General features: G+C 49.0%; 1 long non-coding RNA gene across 1 annotated transcript; it reads right to left on the reverse strand.

The window, feature by feature from the left end:
* Positions 1–85: 85 nt before the first annotated feature.
* LOC119246318 (uncharacterized) lies at positions 86–11,276 on the reverse strand. The gene is made up of 4 exons (XR_005125490.1): positions 11,190–11,276; positions 10,472–10,578; positions 2,299–2,433; positions 86–270 (listed from the first exon to the last, which is right to left on the reverse strand). It is a non-coding gene; the product is annotated as an uncharacterized LOC119246318 (long non-coding RNA).
* Positions 11,277–12,935: the final 1,659 nt, after the last annotated feature.

Raw genomic sequence — 12,935 nt, forward strand, 5'->3', positions numbered from 1 at the left:
TAGTCATCAGAGACAAACATTGAACACACCTGATTTCTATGAAACAATTCACTCTCTTTTAAGGCCAGGGTGTACTCACAGGCTCGGTTCCGGGTTTTATAAGTGCAAGTGTAGAGGCTGCAGGGCCTCACTGGCATGGTCGCCGGAATCTGGAATCTTCTCCACAGAGATTTACATGGAGAGATTTGAAGAATGCCTCTCAGGCTATTCATCAACATTTTAGCTTGAAATCTCGATCAGTTCCCAAACAACTTGAAGGAAACTGATAACCTAGAGGAAGAAAAAGGACAGAGGAAAAGAAAAAAATAACAGATTAAGATCTTGTGGAAACCTGTAAGTAGGACAACATTCAGACTGCTCAGACAGCTGGCCCACAGCAGGGGGGTGGGGGGGGAAACAAGAGTCAATAGTTTATTCACTCTTGTCCCTCAAATTCATTGGTCACCTCCTTGGCAAGGTCTGGGTGACTAACTCCTTGCTTTGCCTTCCCCTTCAGGGGGGTAAAGAGCAGAGGTGCAAAGAAATGGTTCATTTCACCCACGAGAATGAAAAGACTGTTTACGTTAAAGACAGTCCCCAGAATCCAAATGAATTGCCCAGCACTGTATTAGTGTAGTTAAGAAGACTCCCTCTAGGCAGCCTGATTAAAAAATTTAATCTGCATCTGGATGACTGAAGAAAAGAAACGTGCTAGAGCCTGCCAAGACAGCCATGAGAGGTTTTGAAATCTAAGCTTGAATAGAATCTGTGACTCTGCCAGTTTTAGGTGTAAACCACGCCCCTTGATCTTGGGGGAAATGGAGGTTAATCCTGAAGTAATGTACACGCCGATTCAATTTGAATATTCCCTGGTGCCCTCTCTACCTCTCACATGCTGGCAGTGAAATTCTCAGAAGAGGATGTTTTTCAAGGCATCGTGCTAATATTAACTGAATGCTTTTTTCCCCTTGCACCTCCTCACCTCCCCACTATTGCCTCATCCACTATTCATATCCCTGTGGCAAGGAAGCAAAGCTGGTAGGAAATTAAAAAAAAAAAATCTAGTTTTTTTTTCTCGAGTCTACATTCACAGCACTATAGATTTCCGTGCTCAGCGTGATTGCTTCAGATGCACTCACACAGTTCTTCGAGCAGTCGTGACTGCCTTGGCTGCATGACCGCGCGCCCTGGCCCTGCTGGCCTCTCGGCCTCCTCACATCCAGCCACGTGGCCCTTAGTTCTTCCACCTCCAGATGCTCCCGCTGGTCTCCAGGCTTGCGCAGATGCCCCAGCTTCCCTGGGCCACTTTCCCTCCATCTGTGCCTGGTTCAGGCCTACCCATCCTTCAAAAATCACATCCAGTACAGCTTTCTAGAAGCCTCCTTTGATCATGCCCTCTTTCGGTGAGATCAGCGGCCTCTGGTTCTCAGTGGCGGTGCTCACCACCGCTGAATCCATTACTTGACCAGGACTGGGCCGCACTCCTCCATCTCCCCACATCTAAGGCTATGGTGGCAGGGACCATGGCTGTTTCGGACATGGCTGCATCTCTAAGGGACACGGTTCCTGTCATGCCATGGTGCTCAGTGAGTGGTAGTGGGATGACCTGAGAGGCTTCCCGAGGGACAGAGAAGACATGGATCCTGATTTCAAGAACTGAAAACTGTCCAGTTCTCAGACAGAACTGCCAACATGGTCTCAGACAGGGCTGAGGCTCTTCCCGTTTCCTGGATGTAGGCTCACTGGTCCTTGCCTAACACATTTAAATGCTTGTTCTGTAAGAGAAGGGTCTAAGAGTCCTACCTATAAGATCCAAAGGACCCCCAAATCCTTGCCTGACCTCAAAGAGGAAGATCCCCAAACGGGAACCAAACAAGCCCCACGGGGATGGACATTCTGCCAACACACATTTTCTTCTCAACCTTAAGTGTCATTCTTGGCTCCAGGCACCATGGTGGGTGCTGGGAAGCAAAAATAAAGAAGGCTGTGACAAGGAATGACGTTCTGCTCAGGCAAGATGTGATAAATCTTGAAAACATCAAGCTAAGAAGCCAGGCACCAAGGCCTCACACAGTAGGACCCCATTCGTATGGAATACTCAGAATAGGGGACTCTAGAGACAGAAAGCAGTTTGCTGAGAGCCAGGGCTTGGGGAGAGGGAAGTGGGGAGAAGCTCGTTCTTGAGTAGGGTTTTTCTTTTCGGGTGACATTTGTTTTGCGGCTAGACAGTGGTGATGGTCAGCACAACACCGTGAGTGTACCGAGTGGCTCTGAACTGCACACTTTACCATGCTCCAGTTTATGGTAAGTGAATTTTACCTCAATAAAATGATGCACATGGACTGGGAAACACTCAAACCAGTAGGTGTTAGTACTTCCTCTGATTCTGCCTTCTCCTGCCAAGGGAGTCCTCAGTTTGACCTTGACTGGGGTGTAAAGGCACTAAAGGAGAAACTGAGAGACAAGAAGACACATGTCATTATGACTTGAACTTTATCTCTTCCTACCATCTCCCCAAGAAGAGGGCAAGATACAAAAAAGCACACGATCATCCCCAGGCGTGCTGAGCCAGGAGGCCAACATTCTGTTCCTCCTGCCCTCTCCTCGTGGACTTTCCTGCGATGAACCGGCTGTGAACTAGTTTTCCTTTCCTAGATCTGAGCTAGATGAGAGACGGCTACACCCAAGGGTAAGGGGAGATCACACCCAAGGTGCCCAATGGAAGCAGGAAACAGAGTTCCTTTCTGTTAATGCCCTGCAAGGAACAAGTGAGGGCTCCGGGCAGAGCCCTTTATGACTTGGTTACCTACAAGCCATGTGCCTGCACAAGTATTGCAAAAGGAAGCATGGCAAGTAGCCAGTCTTCCCCGCCTGGAGCCACATGCTCTGTTAGAGGTATGGCATCCCCATGGCTCTGTACACGTATGGCATTCTGTGAGCACACAGAACTCACGCAGAGACGCACCATCACCACCTTAAAGGGAACTGGCAGAAGTTGGCAAGTCCACGGTGGCTCCCACAGGCAGGCCTCACGGCCCCCCAGGGGTTCTTCATGGCAGTGTCTGCATTGCCAAAAGGCGTCTGAAGTTCTCAAACTAAGTGAAAATCCCTTTGGTTTACAGCTTTGTGTGTAGACATCTTCGGGAGGGCTCAGCTATGTCCAAATGCACCTTTCTTAATTAAGATATGCGAAATTGTGACTCAAGATATGTGAAAGGGCAATAAACGTTCAAGATATTATCTTAGTAGTGCCTTGAGCCACATAAGAGTTTTGTTTTCAAATACTTTCATTAACTGAATTAACTGAGCGGGCTTAAAAAATAATAGACCATTGGCCAGCTCAACTGAAAATCCATTTCTGCCCTTTCCTCTTGGTTTTTTCTTTTTTATTTTGGAAAAAGTACACAATCGATGTAAATACTATAATAAAACCATGTATGTCTAGGCCACCAAGGAGGCCCTTCATGGATTATTTTGAAGCAAATCCCAGACATCTTAGAAACTCTTCTATGTTTGCATTTTTCATGAGAAAATATCCTCCAAGTTCATAGTTTCTTCTCCATAAAAATTGTCTGTATGGGGGCCTCCCTGGTGGCACAAGGGGTTAAGTTGCAGCACTATGAAGCTATCCGCTGCCTCTGCAGCACGAGTTTGATCCCTGGCCAGGGAGCTGACCCACATGGCACAGCAGACCTCTCCTGTCTCTCCTGCTGCTCCCCTCACCAGTGGATTTCAGTCAATCTGCCTGTTCTGCTCCCCACTCTGTCTCTGGTGGGTCCTCTCACTTCCTTGCACCTCTGGCCAGCACCCCAGCTCTTGTATGCATAAATATATAAATCTTTAAAAAACTGTCTGCATGAAGCAGTCTCCAATAATAGCTCATTTACAGAACATGAAAACTATCAATTTTTCAAAATTAAAAACATGGCCAAAAAGTCCAGTCACCCAAATAGATTTTCTCAGTTCCTACTTATCCCATAATTCTCTCTCGATACCTCCACCCTCACGTTCCATGAGAGCTCAGGTTAAGAACTTTATGCTTCTTGGGCCTCCCTGGTGGCGCAAGGGGTTAAGACGCAACCTATGAAGCTATCTGCAGCCACTGCAGCACAAGTTCGATCCCCGGCCAGGGAGCAACCCACATGGCGCAGCAGACCTCTCCTGTCTCACCTGCTGCTCCCCTCAGCAGTGTATTTCAGTTAGTCTGCCTGTTCTGTTCCTCTCTCTGTCTCTGGTGAGTCCTCTCACCCCCCACACATCTAGCCTGTACCCCAGTTCTTTTTTTTTTTTTAAGATTTTATTTATTTGGGCCTCCCCAGTGGTGCAGCAGGTTGAGCGCTGCACTGTGAAGCTGTCTGTAGCCCCTGCAGCGCGGGTTTGACTCCCAGCCGGCCAGGGAGAAACCCACATGGAGAGGCAGACCTCTCCTGCCTCACCCACTGCTTCCCTCAGCAGTGTCTTCTTCAGTCCGTCTGCCTGTTCTGCTCCCCACTCTGTCTCTGGTGAATCCTCTCACACGCACGGGAGGGTGAGAGGATTCACCAGAGACAGAGCGGGGAGCAGAACTGGCAGATGACCAAAATACACTGCTGAGGGGAGCAGTGGGCGAGACAGAAGAGGTCTGCCTCGCCTTGTGGATTTCTCCCTGGCCAGCCAGGAGTCGAACCCACACTACAGAGGCCACAGACAGCTTCACAGCACTGCGCTCAACCCACTGCGCCACCGGGGAGGCCCTGTACCCCAGTTCTTGTATGCATAAATAAATAAATCTTTTAAAAAAAGAACTTTATGCTTCTTTCTGACTTGTAAGACTGTGCACAGCATGAAACTGTAAAATTTATCAGTGTGGTTCAGCAGAACAAAGGAATTATATGAAGTGAAGTGTTTGTTTAAGGTTAAGGTTTACTGTATACCCTTCAACTTAAGCAAGAATCCAGAACCAGAGCTGCAAGAAAAAAAAAGTTGTTGAACAAGTAACACTCTATAAGTCCATTCTCTCTGTGGGAAGAGTCTGTTAACACAGTTCCTTCCCCCCACCCTCAAAAAGACAGAGGGGTGGGGATTTCAAATTGCAGGAATCGGGAGGAGTGATGGGAGCAAGTAGGCATTTCTCTCCCCTTGGAAAGAAAAAAACCTTTTTTAAAAAAAGATTTATTTTTATTTATTTATGCATACAAGAGCTGGGGCATAGGCCGGAGGTGCGGGAGGTGAGAGGATTCACCAGAGACAGAGCAGGGAGCAGAACAGGCAGACTGACGAAATACACTGCTGGGGGGAGCAGCGGGCAAGTTAAGAGAGGTCTGCTGTGCCATGTGGGTAGCTCCCTGGCCACGGATCAGGGATCAAACTCAGGCTGCAGTGGCTGGAGATAGCTTGATAGTGCTGAGACTTAAACCCTTGTGCCACCAGGGTTAAAAAAAAAAAACCTTAAAAACCCTACTGCCTTGCTGCTCTGAGCAGCTCTCAGGCTGAGATGGCCACTGCCTTCTTGCCAGTGGACTGTGGCTTCCTCATAAACTTTGTTTCCAGCTTTATTCTGGTTCTTCATGAAATTCTTTTCTCGAAAGACACCCAGAACCCTCCAGTGTCATGGTCCCCAATAAAGGTGGTCTCTCCCTCTCAAAATATCTTACTGTATGTAACATTTGCAGATGGTGGCTGACTGTGGGCAACTGAAAGCAGGGAAAGCAAAACTGTAGCTAAAGTACTTCTTATTTTAAAGGCAGACGTGGTAACAACCCTGAGGTAAGTCATGTGAACACAAAGGGCGGAGGCTTTAAGTTTTAGGAGGGGGTGGCATTTGAACCATAGGACAGAGATCATTTTAACAGGCGGCACAAAGGTAGAGAGATGGACAGGGGTAATGTTGGAATGTTGAGGACATTTGAGGGGGTGGGGAGCTTAGAAGCCCGACCAGAGAGGACAACTGGAGTTGAAAAAGACAGACCTTGAGTTTATTCAATAATTCATCTGTGTCAGGGGGAAGTGGGCAAACACGCAGAAAATAATTTCTTGCCTACAATCTGGATGGAAAAAGAGACTTGGTAATTCCTAGGAAAGACAACGCCAAGTGCAACTTAGACTCAACAGAGGGACATGCTGGTTTGTTCTTGAAAGGGAAGGTTGTGTAAAAGAAAGCCAAGGGCATACCTGAACCCACAGTAGTAGTACAGACAAGTGGGTGCACACTTGGCATTGCACAAGGGTCACATGGGGCTGAGGCCTGTTAGCACAGTCCCCAAGGAATCGGGGCAAGTGATCCTTGGTCTAGTTCTACTAAGAGCCATCAGGAAAGCATCGAGGCAGGCAGAGCTGGCATGGCAGCTGGTGGCTGACCGCCAGGGCGGTGGGCATGCTCTGGGGGCTGCTCCGCACTCTGCAGTCCTGCTTTCGTGCCCAGCGCACAGACCAATGGCCACTGATGATATCTGACCTGCGGAAGTGTCCATCGGTCCTTCCAGAATGGCTCTTAGGGCTAGAGGGACACAAGAGCTCAGAGGACCTGATATTATCCTCACCCTCTTGGTCATCGTGCTCCTGCAGAAAGCCCACCCAGGGGCGCAGGGGGGCCCCCGACTCTGAAGATTAGCTTTTTTGTTCTTAGAGAAAAAGCCAAACAGAAACCTGCTTTATATAACAAAGCATCATCCAAATCTGCTATGAATATTTGTTTAAGGTGTTGGTCAAGCTGATGCCCAGGGAACACAGTGGAAGGTGGGCCTAGACGGTGATTTGAGATTAATTCAGGGAATATGAATTTCCGTGAAACTAGACTTTCAGACCTTATTCCCAGGTATATAGGAGAAAGCACTGAGCGTTTCTCATGACTGTCAGCACAAGATGGATGGCAGAAGTCCAAGTAAAATACAAAGTGATTTCTTCAACCATCACTCTTTCATTCTTTCATTCATCAAGACATCACTCAAAGAGCTATCGAAAGTCAGACACTGTTCTAGGCTCACCGGGGAAATAAAGTCACTATCTTTGTGGAGCTTATAGTCTAGTAGGGGAGACAGACAATAAACAACAATGTAATACTTAAGTCCCTTGTAGAGACAATTAAAATATGTTCAGTGAAAAGTAGAGCAGGACAAGGTAAATTTGGCGTGCCACTGGAAAGGGGGTGTTTCATTTTTAAGTTACTCAGGGGAGGTCTTATAGAGAAGGTGGAATTTGAGCCAAGAATTGAAAGAGGTGAAGGAATTAGTCAGATGGTTATTAGGAGGAGGGGAGACCCGGCAAAGCCCCTGAGGTGTGAGCCTGTCCGGCACATACAAGCTACAGTAAGGAGACCAATATGGCAGGAGTAGAGGGAACCAGGAGGAGGGAACTAGGAGATCAGGAGGGGAAGTAATGGATGTCAGACCAAGTAATGGATGTCAGATTTCGAAGCCATTGTAAAGATTCTTTCTCTAACTCAAGTTTCTTAACCTTGGCATGCGGGCATATTTTTTTAAGTTTATTTTTATTTATTTATGCATACAAGAACTGGGGCCAGAGGTACGGGTGCGGGGGGTGGGGGGGATGAGAGGAGTCACCAGAGACAGAGTGGGGAGCAGAACAGGCAGACTGACTGAAATCCACTGCTGAGGGGAGCAGCGGGCGAGACAGGAGAGGTCTGCTATGCCATGAGGGTCAGCTTCCTGGCCGGGGATTGAACTCAGGCCACAGTGGCTGGTGATAGCTTGATAGCACTGAGACTTTAACCCCTGAGCCATGAGGGAGGCCCACATGTGGGCATTTCTGAATGAATAATGTTGTTGTCTGGAACTGTCCCTTGCATTGTAGTATGTTGAGCAGCATCCTTGGCCCCTACCCACTAGGTAGCATGGCCGCCTCCCTCCAAGATAACCACAGATGTCTCCAAACATTGCAGATGTCTCTGAAGAGGGGGTCACCTTTGACAGAATGGCTGCTGTGGGTGAAATGGGGACACTGAGGCATTCTGGGAGCAGAGAAGGGACATAACCTGTTTTATATTTTTCAAAAGATCACTCAGGGCACCCTATTGGGCATCGACTGGGGTGGGAGAGGAAAGAGCAGGGAGACCACTCGGGATAATCCAGGGGCTGGAACCAAGGATATTGCAGTGGAGGTGGAAAGAGGTGATTGCGTGCTAGATATTATCTTGCAGGTATTAACCTGTAAGATGTGAAAGAAAGGAGGCAGGGATGACTGGAAGATTCTGGGCCCAAGCCAGTGGAAGACAGAGTTGCCACGAACTGAGAGGGAAAGGCAGTGTATGGAACAGGTTTTGGGTGGGAAAGCAATAGCTCAGATTTGGGCATGTGAAGGTTCAAATAAGATTGCAATAATCCAAATGAGAGAATGTGAAGCATTCAACTGGACAGTGACAGTAGACACAGACAAGGCACTTCATATCTGAGACAACCAATTTGGTTTTTAAAAAAAAAAAACATAAATCAGGGGCCTCCCTGGTGGTGCAAGGGGTTAAGACAACCTATGAAGCTATCCGCAGCCACTGCAACACAAATTCGATCCCCGGCCAGGGAGGTGACCCGCTTGGAGCAGCAGACCTCTCCTGTCTCACCCACTGCTCCCCTCCCCTCAGCGTGTATTTCGGTCATTCTGCCTGTTCTGCTCCCCACTCTGTCTCTGGTGAATCCTCTCACCCCCCACACCTCTGGCCTGTACCCTAGTTCTTGTCTGCATAAATAAATAAACATTAAAAAACAAAACAAAACATAAACCATACGGTTGGCATTCAAGTGGAGCAGAGAAAAGGACAGAAGATGAAGGCTTTGTGTTTTCATGGCTGGAGCGAGGCTGCGGGTAGGATGAGGATGAATCCCTGAACAGAGCAACAGAACCCAATATGAGGAACAGGTGAAGGCAGAGAGGGCCCTCTTCCTGCTAATCCTATGGATTTCAGGGGACTGGGGGGAGAGAGCTGAGAGGAAAGGTTCGGGGGAGACTGGGCAACTCAGCTCTGGTGCTCAGGAGAGGACAAGAGTCAGAGAGAAGGGAACTCCCCGCCCAGGGAGTAGCAGGTATATGGAGGGAGAATGACAAAATGGGGTGACTAAGGAGTAGAGGGAGAAGGCAACCAAGGAAGGCACAGAGCTTGGAAATTCAGGAGAGCAGGTTTCAGGAAAACCCACATACAGTAAACAGAATCTCAATTTAGCTACTGTTAGGCTACAACACCTGCAGCAAAACAGGGGGTTATTTTTATGCGAAAGCCTAAGGCCAATCCCCTTTGTTACATTCAAAGTTATAATTTATTGAGAAGTGGTTAAAATTACCCACTGATCTCATAAAACCCAAGCTTGTGAAACCACAAATAATGTTTCCTTGTCAGACATAATACATAATGATGAACTATTAGCATACATTACTGGATTTCACAGGAAATTTGTCCTTGTGTAAGTCTGTCCTTCAGGATGGGCCCTGGGCTAGATGGGCCCCAGCAGAGCTGTTTTCTCTACCCTGTGCCTTTACTGTCACTAATTATTTATGTCGGGCCTTGGATTTTACTAACACATCTCTTAGCTATCATTTTGCAGACTTGCAAATGTGTGGAAAAGGGCAAGATTCTGAAAGTCTTTAAAGGCTCATTTAAGCCATGTATTAAATAGCAAGTAGTCTGAACTCAGCCTGATTAAGTCACTTATATTTATGCAAAACAGACAACAGGCAAAATAGTACTCTGAGTAAAGACGACATTGGGAAGAAAAAAAGAACACCTTGATTCTCATCAAATGCACCCTTTATTTTCTCACCTACCGATTTCCAAAGAAAAGTTTTTGCAATTCCCTGAAACGTAAATCAGACCTTCTGTTGCCAGGTCTGGATTGAGAAAGCCGGGTGTCTTCCTCTCACCCACTTCTCTGAGTGCATCCTGATCTGGGGTTGCCAGAGGTTTCAAAATAATTTCTAGCACTTCTTTGTGTGCTGCAACTAACAGCCAGTGAGATACCACTCGTTTTCCTCTTTCCACTAGATTTCCAAAATGTTCAGATTCACTCATTCACTGACAACTCATTCACTGACAACTCTCTCCAGTCTTTACGCGTTCCAGCTGTGAGCCGTCACAGCTTTTGCGCGGCCCCATGGACAACGGGATAGGAGTGGACAGGTACAGGAGCAGTGCCCTTGGTGCACTTGGCCTTGCAGTGAATTTCTGTGCTGGTGCTGGCATAAAAATGATCTCAGTGAAGGAGGAAGGCCCTAGATAGCTGAAAGGTTTTCTATTTCCATCGAATCTGGGAACAATGAGTGCCCGTTGGGGATGTGCAAGGACAAGGGCTGGGGCGGCTTCTCTCACTAGGTTGAGCCTGCTGATCCTTTCCATGTTCCAACCAGACCCAGCAGAGTGGAGATGGCCAGGTTGTCAGTAAAGGAAGAAGGGGAAGCAAAAAGCAGCTGGGGCAGAGCAAGTTCCTTTCTAATTAAGGTGTACCCCTTAAACTCTTGCATTTCTCAAACTCTCCCAGTGAAAGTACACGGGGTGGGGGAGGGGGGCACTTACTTGAGTATGAACGTGTTGCTGCCGGCCGCCGGGCAGTGGCATTTAACACCAAGCCACAGGCTCACAACTCTCCACAAAGTTTGTACTTTGGAGGTGCTCCTCTAGTTCTGGGGTGGGGCACAAAACAAAAAGGCCAGGAGGAATTTCGGAATGGAAAAGGCTCAGATTTGTCCACGTGACACTGGTGCCGCAGGTCCCCAGCCTGGGGGTGGCTGAGGGGGAGGGATGGCTGTGACCGGGTCCGCAGACACGGGCACAGTCGCGGAGAAATGAAAGGCTGACCAGGTCAGTCCCAGCTTGCGGCGCCCGCCCAAGTTTGTGGTAGCGTGATGTCAGCTCTGCAGCCCCAACCCGGGTCTGCAGCGATTTCACAGAGGACTGCACTTTCTAGAATGACTCACCTCCACCCCCTGGCACACTTCCTCCGGGGGAGCTGCCCTCCCAGCACCCCAGCCCCATTTGCCTGGCACGGCTGTTTTCCCGTCCAGCGCGAAAATCCCGAGACGCAGCCGTCTGGTGACTCCCGTCTTAGAAGGCCGGCGTGGGGGAGGCCGATGCCCCACTGGCCTCCTCGGTCCCCGGAGCGCCCGGCAATGCACGCGGGACCCACAGCTGTCACGGCGCGCGGACCCGGTGCGATGGGGCCGGGGGGTGTGGGTCCCCTTCGTCCCGGCCCGCCCCGCAGTAGGCCCCACTCCCCTCGGCCCCCGGCCCTTACCTTGGCGACTCCTCAGAGCACCAACCCGCGGCTCGCTCCAGTGTCGGGACCCACGGCTCGCGCGCAGGGCCATCAGAGCCACGCACCCTGGTCACGCCCCGCAGCCCAGGCCACGCCCACCAGAGAGGGCCCCGCCCTTTTCACGCCCTGTTGCGCGCCCTAGCCCCGCCCCTCCAGGCCGCGCGGGCCTGGGCCCTTAGGCCTGGCCACGCCCCTGGGCTCCGCTAGAGCCCGCCCCTTCTCCGAGGTTACGCTCCTGCTTCCCGCTCAGGCCCCGCCCCTCCGGCGCGCCCGGGACCCTCGCGCTCCCTACACCCCCGCCCCCGGGGGTACGTTGGTTGCGGGGACTCGAGGTCGAGTGCGTGCCCCCCATCTCTGGAGAAACCCTCAGGGCCCAGAAATTGAGCGCTGGCGACATTTTGGAGGGTGAAATCCGGCTGCAGGCTTCAGAGCCTCAGCTACAAAAATGACTTCCGTCAGGTTTCTCCCTTTTCCAAACATCATCAGCACTGTAAGGATGACAACAGGTGGGCCAGGAGGGAAAGGCCAACACGCAGCGGGGCGTGCAGCTCGCTTCCTTCCCCCTGGTTTTCATGTCTTGATCCAGTTGCTTCCAGCCAGTTTCCACGACCTGTAAACCAACACGGTGGATCCCTGTTGTTGCTGGATCCCTAGCCCCTCGGTAGACCTAGATGACTGGACTCCACACCTCCTGTATTTCCTGATTCTTCTCCTGGTGACCTTTCCTAGGCACTAGTGAGCTTTTGCAGCCTAGCACCAGTGGAGATACGGCCTCACGTTAACACTGAAACTCTTTGCCGCCCTGCCTGCGCCCTGAGATTACTGGGGAGATTTACTCTCTATTTACAACCGTGGGTCCACAAGAAAACGTGGAGGTTATAACCAGTTTTTCTCCCCCTGCTCAGAATTCTCTCATTCATTCATTCATTCAAATCATGTTTGTTGAGTACAAGCTCCCTGACAAATAAAACAAGCCTTCGGGGAGTTTATAATCTGAAGTTGTCGCAATATGGGTTGGAGACCAGATAGTGAGAGAAATGGCAACGGTGGTAAAGGATTTGGCAACCGCGGCTCTTCTTGATTTGATAAGTGGGAAGGCTTTTGGATAGTAAATGTGGGAAGCCAATTTTACAGGACTTAGTACATTGCTTTACACAATAGACCTCTTCACTCTGGAAGATAACAATCCCAAAGCTAAGATCTGCTACTTTTGTTTCTTGATAGGCCAACAATAAAGGTTTTATGCTAGCACATTGGGTTTCTTTTTCTTCCATTTCTGATTGGGAGAGGGAATATGCAAAATGTTGCACTAGAAGGAACACAGAGAAAAGAAATTTCAATAGAACATATTTATTAAGCTCACCCCGACCCTGAGAAACCAGCTTCATTTATAAAATGTTGCAACTGTTAGTCATTTTTCATGAAAAATGAATGCACAGAAAATGGTCCAAAGACAGCCTGTTTAAATTTCTGAGTTGACTTTTATAGTTAGTTCACCTTACCGTCTTCCACAAATGAATTCAGACGTTACTGCTAAAATATAGCCATTACTAGTAAAATACGGACATTGCTGGTAAAATAGTTAAGGCACCAAAAAGGTGTGTGAGGGGAGACTTTTAGTGGAAGGAAACTAATAAAGTTAGCGTCTAAGTATGCAGGCCCCTCCTCCAAAATTGTTATTTAAAGTGGTGGGAGATTTGATTAAATTTGAATGGCCAGAGAAAG

The sequence above is a fragment of the Talpa occidentalis genome, unplaced genomic scaffold (assembly GCF_014898055.3).
Source record: "Talpa occidentalis isolate TD23 unplaced genomic scaffold, MPIMG_talOcc4v2.1 talOcc4.15, whole genome shotgun sequence".
Taxonomy (NCBI): Eukaryota; Metazoa; Chordata; class Mammalia; order Eulipotyphla; family Talpidae; genus Talpa; species Talpa occidentalis.